A 10,522-nucleotide genomic window follows, 5' to 3' on the forward strand; every position below is an offset into this window, starting at 1 on the left:
GTAAGGGGGGAGAGTCAGACTCTGGCAGCTCCTTAACCTGTCGGGCGTTCCTTACCCTGTGACTGGATGGTTCTTTAGATCTTTGCTGAATTACCGGACATTTTAGTCTGTTTGTGAGCTTTCCATCTCTCTATTTAAGGGACATACTTTAGGAAACATCCCTCCTTATTTAATTCACGATTCTATGACAGGATCCATATCAGTTTGTACTTTATTTTAATGTGTATTTGTGGTACTTTTCTATTTTCTTTTATCTTTTGATGTATTTTACCTACTTCACCATTCAGTGCATTTTTAAATACTGTGTATTGTTATAAAGGTTTGGGTATCCTCTTCAACCTGTGTGTTTCCAGTTTGGGATATAGATTTTAAATATCAGGCCCTGAAGTCCTTGTTCTTTAACATTCATAGAGCCATTTTTGCTACTTTTTTTCCGGTTCCCTAACATTTGCTTCTGTGGACCCAGTCCCCTTTTGGATGACACGTAAGGGACTTAGGAGCCAGTTAGTCATGGAGGCTTCTTTTAACTCCTTTCAACCTGCTGTGGTAGCTCTCTGTCCTGTCTTGAAAGATTGTACCCCTCTTGGGAATCCCCTCCCTATCTCTTTGGGTAAGCTCCCACATAATTCAGTATATTGCTCCTTGGATTCTTTTCCTCCAAATAGCACTTCCCACGCTCAAATCCATTCATAAAATAGGACTGAGGTACTTAATATGATGGGCGTTATCCCACGCACTCCAGCTAATAATAGCTGCATCTTCAGTGGAAAACAAGATATTTCCATTGAGGCCCAGGAAGAACACTTAGCAGGTACTATAGCTCTTAATTTGGAGGAAGGTGGTAGCTTATTAGGGGTAAGGGCGGGCTCTGATTATCCGAATAATATTATGGTGAATACTTCCCACTTAACTCCAGCCCCCCCACAAATAAAGCTCCTTTTATCTGCCTCTACGTTGGATGACTCTGGTGTAAATCCTATAGAACCTCCTGCTGCCCCCAAGGAGGTCATCGCTCCTCAATCTTCCCAGCTAGAGGGCAATAGAAATCATAGTACCTCCCCCGCCAATTTATCACGGGCGGTGTCTTCCTCTGTTGGGTTGGCTAACCATACTTCCTCTATTCATGTTAACCTTTCCGTTATACCTGTTGGTAGTGCTGTCACTCCCACAGTGAAATCCATAGTCTTCAAAACTCCACTTACAAAACCATTGATCTATACCCCCAAAACAAAATCTAATATGGGTACCTATGTAAACCTATCCAAGAGAAAAAAATCTCCAACTACTTTGGAAAAAGGACAGCTACCAGTACCCCTATTAAACCTCCGCATTCAGCTTTAACAGTGGCTACTCTGGCGGATCTAGCAAAGAAATTAGAGACTGAATATCTTGTAGATAATGATATTGACGATATTAGTATTATCGAATGTGTGGATAAGGCAATAGCTGGGAGTGAACTGGAACCTAATTCTATTAACACAAATAATATAACCCAACAAACTTGTGATGCCTCTTACGTGGGTTCCCCCTCTGAACTCACTAATTTCATTGATGAGTATACAGAGAAGCAAAATTGTCTCAGAGAAAGACGTCTACTCCCAAATATAAAAAAGGAACACACCAGCGAGTCTATACTACATCATACCCTTAAAGAGGCGGACAACAGAATAAAACTGACTCAACCTACAGTCTCTGCCTTGAATATGGTCTTAAGTTCCTTTGTGAGTCTCTATGACAATATCTGGTCAGAGGTTAGATCACATTCTCTTCTACTCTCTGAAATCTATACTAGGCTAGAAGGTCTAGATAGGTTTGAAGAGTTGGTAAAAATTATTAAGGAAGATAACCCCTCAATAATAAAACAGTGCCCGGACTCTACTCTCCCAAGCCAACCCACTATGGAAGGGCCAATAGAAAAAAGCCCCTAATGGCGAAAAGAACATCCTGGGGGAAGTCTCCAACATGATCCCAGCTATAATTGCCCCATTTTGTCCAGACAGTGGTATATGTGGCCAACCCCCTGTTGTCTCCCATATGAAGGAGGAGGGCATCCACCCAGATCATGTCCTAGATGCAAAACTCCCAATTATCTCTATAAAAGCGACTATCAATCCCCATGTGGGAAATGTCCCAGAGGGGATGGCTGCCAATTCTGTTGGTTCCATTTTCCAGGAGCCGGCTTGTGAACGCACTATAATAGAAATGGCTAAAGCATATAAGGGAGATAATGTTGTCCCTTTACTAGATTCCAAATCTCATCTTACTTTGGAGAAGTCCCCTGGCTTCATTGACCTTACGAAAGAAACCATACACGTAAAGGGCTTCGCTTATATAGGTAAAAAAAACCTAACCAACAATTAAAGAAAACTAAAAACCAGAAAAATATAAACAAAATTAGCTCATTTACCAATCAATTTTTTAAAACTCTGGTTCTCCCAACTGCTCCTGAGTCTGTAACATCTGTTACCCCTTCTAAGGGGCTGCACATCCCGGTGGAATCAGCAGTACCCCTGACTGCCCTCCCCATTGCGATCCCTGCTTCTGCCGGGTCAATTTCATTACCTACTACTTCAGCTGCATCTAGTCAGACTGATTTATTGGCAGTTAGTTCTGTGCCAAAGGATAATATTCCCCCTGTGGTGGTGGGGAATGGTGTGCGAGCTGAGGAAACGCATGTTATCTGCCCTCAAAAAATTGCGGTCCCTGCCTCTGCTGGGCCAATTTCATTACCTACTACTTCAGCTGCATCTAGTCAGACTGAATCATTGGCAGATAGTTCTGTGCCAAAGGATAATATTCCCCCTGTGGTGGTGGGGAATGGTGTGCAAGCTGAGGAAACGCATGTTATCTGCCCTCAAAAAATTGCGGTCCCTGCCTCTGCTGGGCCAATTTCATTACCTACTACTTCAGCTGCATCTAGTCAGACTGAATCATTGGCAGTTAGTTCTGTGCCAAAGGATAATATTCCCCCTGTGGTGGTGGGGAATGGTGTGCGAGCTGAGGAAACGCATGTTATCTGCCCTCAAAAAATTGCGGTCCTTGCCTCTGCTGGGCCAATTTCATTACCTACTACTTCAGCTGCATCTAGTCAGACTGATTTATTGGCAGTTAGTTCTCTGCCAAAGGACAATATTCCCCATGTGGTGGTGGCGAATGGTGTGCGGGCTGAAGAAATGCTTGCTACCTGTCCTCCAAAAATAACTTCAACCTATCAGGAGCCTACAGATAATATTGCTCCAGTTACTACGAACGCTCAAACCACATGTAATTCGATGACATCTCTTTCGGACACAGAACCTTCAATTGTCCCTGGCAACTTTCCACCTGCCTTAAATCTTACTCACCCTCTGCCCACTATTACTCCAATATCTGCGAATCTGGTTAACATCGACAAGGTGGAACAATTATTTCAGGAGTTCTTTAGCACAAAACCACCTACTGTGGTGGACGCTAATTCAACTCCAGGTTCATCTCAGGACAGGGCCCTTATAATTAGCTCTTCCTCTATAGATGGTCAGTCACTCTGCAACCTTGATGGTCTCCTGCCCAATGCAGGGTCTCTTATGGGGGAGCGTGCTATGGGATTTAGACCAGTGGAAGATCTCCATGTTCCCAATTCTCTTAATTCCGTTAGTTCAAAGTCACCTCATGGGGGCTCTTTAAATGGTCAGGAAGGGTCTCCTCTTGGGCCCCATACTTCTCAAGATAGGACCTTTTCTAGTGGGTATGAAAGATTTCCTGTTGGACCCCATATATCCCAAAATAGGACTATTTTAAGGGGTGCAAGGGGTACTGACCAGGAAGTTGACCCTTTAAGCCAATTTACCAAACATATAGCTGAATCACTAACTCAAACACTGGAGGCTAAAGACTCTCTGGGGACGTTGCAACTTACTAGCCTCTGGGGACAGGACATGTCTATTTGTCTTAACCGTGGAAATATACTAAAAAATGTTCATCATCTGCCTCCTCTTTCACTTATTTCGAGTTATGATATGGGAAGGATTTTTTTCCCTTCTAAAGAACGTTTAGATATGAGTAATATTGTTCTGAAATCAAGAGTGGTATTGGGATTAATAATGGCCCATAAGGAGGGTTGAAGTAGGTCTGATTCAATCCAATCAGCTTACTGGTAAATATGGAGGGTGTGAAGAGTATAGGGGAAACCTTACAATGGTATATCATCCGGAAAGAGCTCCACAACCTCAACAGAGGCAATGTATGCCCAGATCCAATGGTAATGCCAGAAGCTGGGCCCAGGTTACCTCAGGCCTGTGGAAATGAGCATTCTCTTAAGAGTTCTGCTCTATCCGCAAATGTCATGACCCTGAACAAATTCACTCTTCTCTCCTGGAATTCCAGGGGAAATCTACATCTCTTCACAAATCCTGATACAGTACACATGATTAGTGCCTCAGACAGCTTCCTCCTACAGGAAACCTGTTTGCTCTCACACCCCGTTGTTGATGGATTTGATATTTATTCTCAAAATGCTAAACCCATTGTGGGAGGGAGGGCCTCAGGGGGCCTTCTCATTGGAATTAGAGCTTCTCTTGGCTTTAGGAATGAGGTCCTTTTGGACACGCCATTTGGTATTTTGGCCCTGGAGGTCACTTCTGTAGATGGACTGGTTAATCTTCTTCTGATTAATGTCTATTGGCACAAGGGCATCACTGCCCTGGAGCCTTTTTTTGGAAAGTCTTAATGATATGGTCCTTGCCTGGAGATCTTTATATCCCACGGGGAAACTGATCCTGGCTGGCGACCTTAACTCTGACTGTTCCATTTCGTCCAAGGCCAACTATGATGACTTGGGACTGGTTTTGGAGGATGATGACTGAAGAGGTCAAAAATATATTTGGGGTAGACTCTGGAATCTTGCTTTGGATTCGGTTGGCCTAATATGCCTTAATGGTTCCTAGGATGCCACTCTACCGATTTGCCCTACATGCATAGAGGTCTGTCAACATCTACCCTAGACTATGTCTTTGTAGATCACTCTCTGTCTTCTCTCTCATCTGAGGTTCAAGTCTCCTTCAACCCATGGAGTGACCATGGGTCTCTGTTGGTTACATTCTCTTTTTCTTTTCCCATGAAGTTATTGCCCGCTGGGGGACCTCGACATCTTAACACTGTGGGACAAGGAACTGGGGTACGTTGGTCACCTGCTGATATTAATCTTCTTAATTGCCAACTTATCTCCTCGTTTAACCATACTTCCTTCTCCTGGAAACAGGCAGTATTCAATACCTCATACTTTGATACTTTTCTTAATGCTCTTCATAGATCTATCTTTGGCTCACTCAGGAAGGGTAACCCTAAAAAATCTCATGTTCCTAGGTTTGATCAGGAGTTGGCCAATGAAAAGTCATATACTCGGAAACTCATCAAACCGCTCCAAGGAGTTGATACTGACTGGGATAATAAAAAAGTAAAAATTAAAGCCATTCGTCAAAAATATAAGAATGACTGTAAATCAAGAAATTCCAGTTTGCTACAAAATGATGCAGAGTTTATGTTAAGAGTTCTGGTCAAAGGAGATCTTAAGGCAATCTCGGCTATTTTTTCAGCCCATAATGACGGCGTAGTGGTCGATCAGTTGAATGCCATTGCAGAGGTTCAGTGGGTAGACCATTACACTAAACTCTTTGGTACAGGGGAAGAGGGGCTACAACCCTGTACAATGGGGTGAATGCACTAAATGATACTTTGGAGCCTGTCATCGGTTATGAGTCAATATTTGGTCTTATTGCCAAAGCCAAGAAATCCAGGGCCCCCGGCCCTAATGGCTTAACAAATAATACATTGGGGGTCATTCCGAGTCCGGCGTTAAGGGAAAAACGAGGCCGGTAAAGGAATAACGACTTCCTTTACCGTTACGGTCCATTCTGACCCGCCACACCGTTATTTACGCCACCGTAAACTACGATTGCGTAAATAGCGGACCAGTGTCGCGCGCCCGACACACCATCGCGTAAATAACGGGAAGGCGTAAACCATCTCCGATTCCAATCATCGTGAACACGGAAATAACGACCTCCACAAGGGCGCAAAGTACCTTACCGCCATGGCGATAATACCGGCATCGCGGGGAAGGTGTTAACAACCCTGATCAGTGCTTGGAAGAGGAACAGGTGCACCCAATCAGCACAGGTGGAGGCAATAGAGTCTGGCACAGCACAAAAGGAGCACACCCACACACCACACCCCCACCCACACCAAGATGATACCAATTGTAGCAGAATTCCTGGAGCTGGAGGCCCTGCTTGCAAGGCAGCAACTACGACAACAGCAACAACAGCAACCACAGCAACCACCACAGAGGATACACAGGAGGAGAAGGAGGGTGAGACAGGGCCAGCATGCCCTACCGGTGCAGCCACCATTACCACGCCGGCAGCCCCCAATTCCCCGCATCAGAGCCACCCCCTTCAACCTCACACCAGAGCAGATCCACACCCTGTACCGGCTTGACTGGGACACCATAACCACCATAGTGGCCCAGAAATCAGCACTGCCATCCCCCCTCTACTAAAGGTAGTGTCCGTGCTCCACTTCCTTGCCACAGGCACCTACCAGCATACAGTGGGGCACATGCATGGCATTTCACAGCCAATATTTTCCCGGATACTCAACCAAGTGCTGGATGCCCTCCTCAAGCACAGAAGGGACTACATATGCCTCCCCCGGACTCCACAGGAGATATATGATACCAAAGCTGCCTTACATGCACTTGCAGGCATGCCAAATTGCATAGGTGCCCTCGACTGCACCCACGTAGAATTGGTGGTTCCCCATGCCATGGAGGTGCCGTATCGCAACCGCAAGCAATACCACTCCATCAACGTCCAGATGGTGTGCAATGCCAGTAAGGCCATCACACAATGCAATGCTCGGTACCCCGGATCAACTCATGACTCCTTGGTCCTGCGGAACTCAACACTACCACGCTACATGGGCCGACATGCCGGACAACGTACCTGGCTGCTTGGTGAGTAACCATGATGTGCCATGGCAGTGCATTGGGTCTCTGAGTGGGTTGTCAGCATACCCCATTGCGAAAGGGGGTGGGGGAGATGCATACCCCACCCGGGAGGGAAAGGGGGGGGATGCATACACCACCCGGGAGGGAAAGGGGGGGGGATGCATACACCACCCGGGAGTGAAAGGGGGGGGGATGCATACTCCACCCGGGAGGGAAAGGGGGGGGATGCATACTCCACCCGGGAGGGAAAGGGGGGGTTGCATACACCACCCGGGAGGGAAAGGGGGGGGATGCATACACCACCTGGGAGGGAAAGGGGGGGATGCATACTCCACCCGGGAGGGAAAGGGGGGGGATGCATACTCCACCCGGGAGGGAATGACAACGCTATTGTAAGTTGTGCACCACACAGAACACTGTGCCCCATGACAAGTGGCACGCCACATTACCACCTAACCACACAGTAGTGAATACGAGCCAACACATAATGGTACCTGACAAACAGTTACCCTGGCCTAAGACCACGACACATGCACCACACATCGGTGGACCTAACACACCGTAAGGCCATCGTGCACCATGCAGTGCAATAGCACCATGTCGCTGACTCCTGCATCTCAACACAAAGGACAGTCATCCATGGGAGTGCATAGAGGTTAGTCTGACAGGGATCCTACTGCGTGTGACTGGTTCGGCACCTCCATAAGATAGCTGCCAATCACCATGATAGGAATCAGTGCTGAATGAAGGCTATGCTACCAACTACTACCAACACACCCTTACAGCAGGTCTCATGCAAGTCATCAATTAATGCAGTCCAACACTGCTGCATGCATAAACGATGCACATGCAACAAGACATGAGTGCGCACCATGACCCATCAGGGAGAAGCTACCCCCTCCATCATTCCATTGGCCAGCACACATGGCCGGACCGGTAATGGGTTGACTGTATCCAGGGACATGTGTGCATGGCCAGTCATCACCCGCTGCAATGTAAGACTGGCACAGTTCTCCACCATGAATGTACCAACACTTACCTTCATTCCACTCTCATGCAGGTGATGCTGGCTACCCTTTGAAACCGTGGCTCATGACTCCGGTCCGCAACCCCCAAAACAGGCACGAGGAGGACTCATAGATCTCATACCCGTACACGGGTGGTCATAGAGCAGGCCTTCGGCCTTCTGAAGGCACGATTCCGTTGCCTCAGCCGGTCAGGTGGGGCCCTCATCTACAGCCACGAGAAGGTGTCCAAGATCACCATGGCATGTGTAATGCTGCACAACATGTGCATCCGTCGGAACGTGCCACTGCCCCCTGACGTGGGACTGCTACCACCAGATGAGGAGGAGGAGGAGGAGGTGGAGGAAGGAATGGCAGAACAGCAACATGGTGCCGATGCACGGGAGGGATGTACCGTGCGACAAGCATTGATCGAGCAATATTTCTGAATCACAAGTCAGCTAAGGGGGGTGAGGATGACAGGGCATTGGGCACTGGGTGTGGGGATACATGTACTACATGCACTGTGAGACATTAAAAGACAAATGCACAATAATGAATGTCCACTCTGTATTGTAGGTTAGACCAAACTGTGTATTGTATCATGATGTCCAAACGTGTACAACAGATCCTTCACCCTCACCCACCCCTCCCCCCCAACTCCCACACACACCCTCAACCCCCCCCCCACAACAACCCCACAATGTTCCCATCAGTGCAGCATTGTCCACATGTGTGTGGCTGCACGGTCAATGGGCACTGCCAGAGCCTGGGCCATCTCTTCCATTCCGGCGCATCGTGCGCAGTGACCTACGGACCGGGCTGGTCTGCGTGGAGGAGCTCTGGGAGGGTGGCTCCTCCTGCTGGGGCTATGGTCTGGGGGGTGCTGCCTCCAGGGCATCAGCAATCCTGCCAAGCATCTCACAGATGCGGTTTGTGCTGCTACTGATGACCTCGCCCAGGGCCTGAAGGTCATTATGTAGCACCGACCCTGATTCCCGGTTGTCCCGGAGGAACTCCTCTATCATGCCCGTGAGGTGCTGGCAGCGCACTGTTTCTGCAGCCGATGTGGGCGATGTGGTTGGCAGGCTCCGTGTTGTCGTGCCTGCAGGACTTACAGGACTTCCTGCAGGGGAAGTGGGCACATGACAGACAGGTGTATCCGCTTCGCCTGTGAGCCCTGGGCCGTCACTCGACCCAGGTCGCTATGGGCAACCTGGCTGTACGAGGGAGTGTCTGGGCTCTGTACATAGCCATTGGGCTCCTCCACGATGTTGATGGTGTTTGGTGTTGTGCTGCCTGGCACATCGAGGATGCACATGGCAGCATTCTCCCCTGACGCACTTGATTCCTCATGGTGCAACGTGGGGCATGTGCCCCGCAGAACTGCAGGCATGTCCAGGGCCGCGGATGTGGGTTGTGTACCCTCCATGGGGGTTGCTGGGGCAGGTGGTGTGGCATGTGCCTTCTTCCTTGCTGCAGGTGTGTGCTGCCCCCTGCCTGTGGCCCGGGAGGTACTTGCCCGGGGGCCTTCCTGGTCCTCACTTTCATGACCGGTGCCTGTGGGGGGGAAGAGAGAGACAGCATGAGCAATGATCTGGGTGTCAGAATTACTTCCAGACAATGGTATTACGATGGGATAGCAGCGTTTTGGTGACATTTGGGTGCTGAGTGGGACTGTGAGCTTTGCTTGGATGGTAAAAGCATACTGTCGGCAGGGTCACTCATGTTGGCGGTGTACTGTGGTGACTGACATTGACCGGCTTTTTGTGTGGCATGCCCAATATGGGTGTCAGCCTTGCACCTGACATCATCCTGGGTCCCAGTTGTTACGGCATCATTGGGGGGGGGGTTTGCCCAAACATGATGTGACTGCTTGACCTGCCCTTGGCGATGACTTGCATTAGGGATGCATGTACTGTTTACACTCATGGCACTCACCTGCGTCAGCTGATGAAGGATCACCGCAATCCATATCGCCAACGCCTTCGATGGCTTCTGTGCCCATCATCTCTGCACATGTTTCCTGCCAGGGCATAATTTTTATGGGTGAGCCTGGGCCTCCTCCTGTCTCTAGGGCCAGATTGTGGTTTGCTGAGAGGATGGCCCGCACCCTCAGACGGAGGTCATCCCAGCGTTTGCGGCAATGCGTCGTGCTGCGGGGGTGTTACCGACAGCGCTCACCCTCTGCGAGACCAGCTCCCATATCTCCTTCTTCCTGAGGATGGTGGGCCTGCGCATGTCGCTGCTGAAAACAGTCTCTGCATGTTCATGCAGAGTATCAACAAGTACCTGGAGTTCGTCCTGGGAGAATTTCTCCTTCCTGATGCGCGCAGCACCCTTTTTTAAGGCTTTTGGCATGATGCTTGTCTCAGGAGTCTAATTTGCCTAGCACGATATGCCCACGAGTCCTGTATGGGGAGGATTTCAATGGATTGTGATTTTAAAGATGGCCGCCATGATGCTTCCCATTCCTGTTCGATGACGTAATTTCCGTTTGCGGTATTTAACGGTGCCCGTAATTTACGGTCAT

The sequence above is a fragment of the Ambystoma mexicanum genome, chromosome 9, assembly GCF_040938575.1.
Source record: "Ambystoma mexicanum isolate Mex_15411 chromosome 9, UKY_AmexF1_1, whole genome shotgun sequence".
Classification (NCBI taxonomy): Eukaryota; Metazoa; Chordata; class Amphibia; order Caudata; family Ambystomatidae; genus Ambystoma; species Ambystoma mexicanum.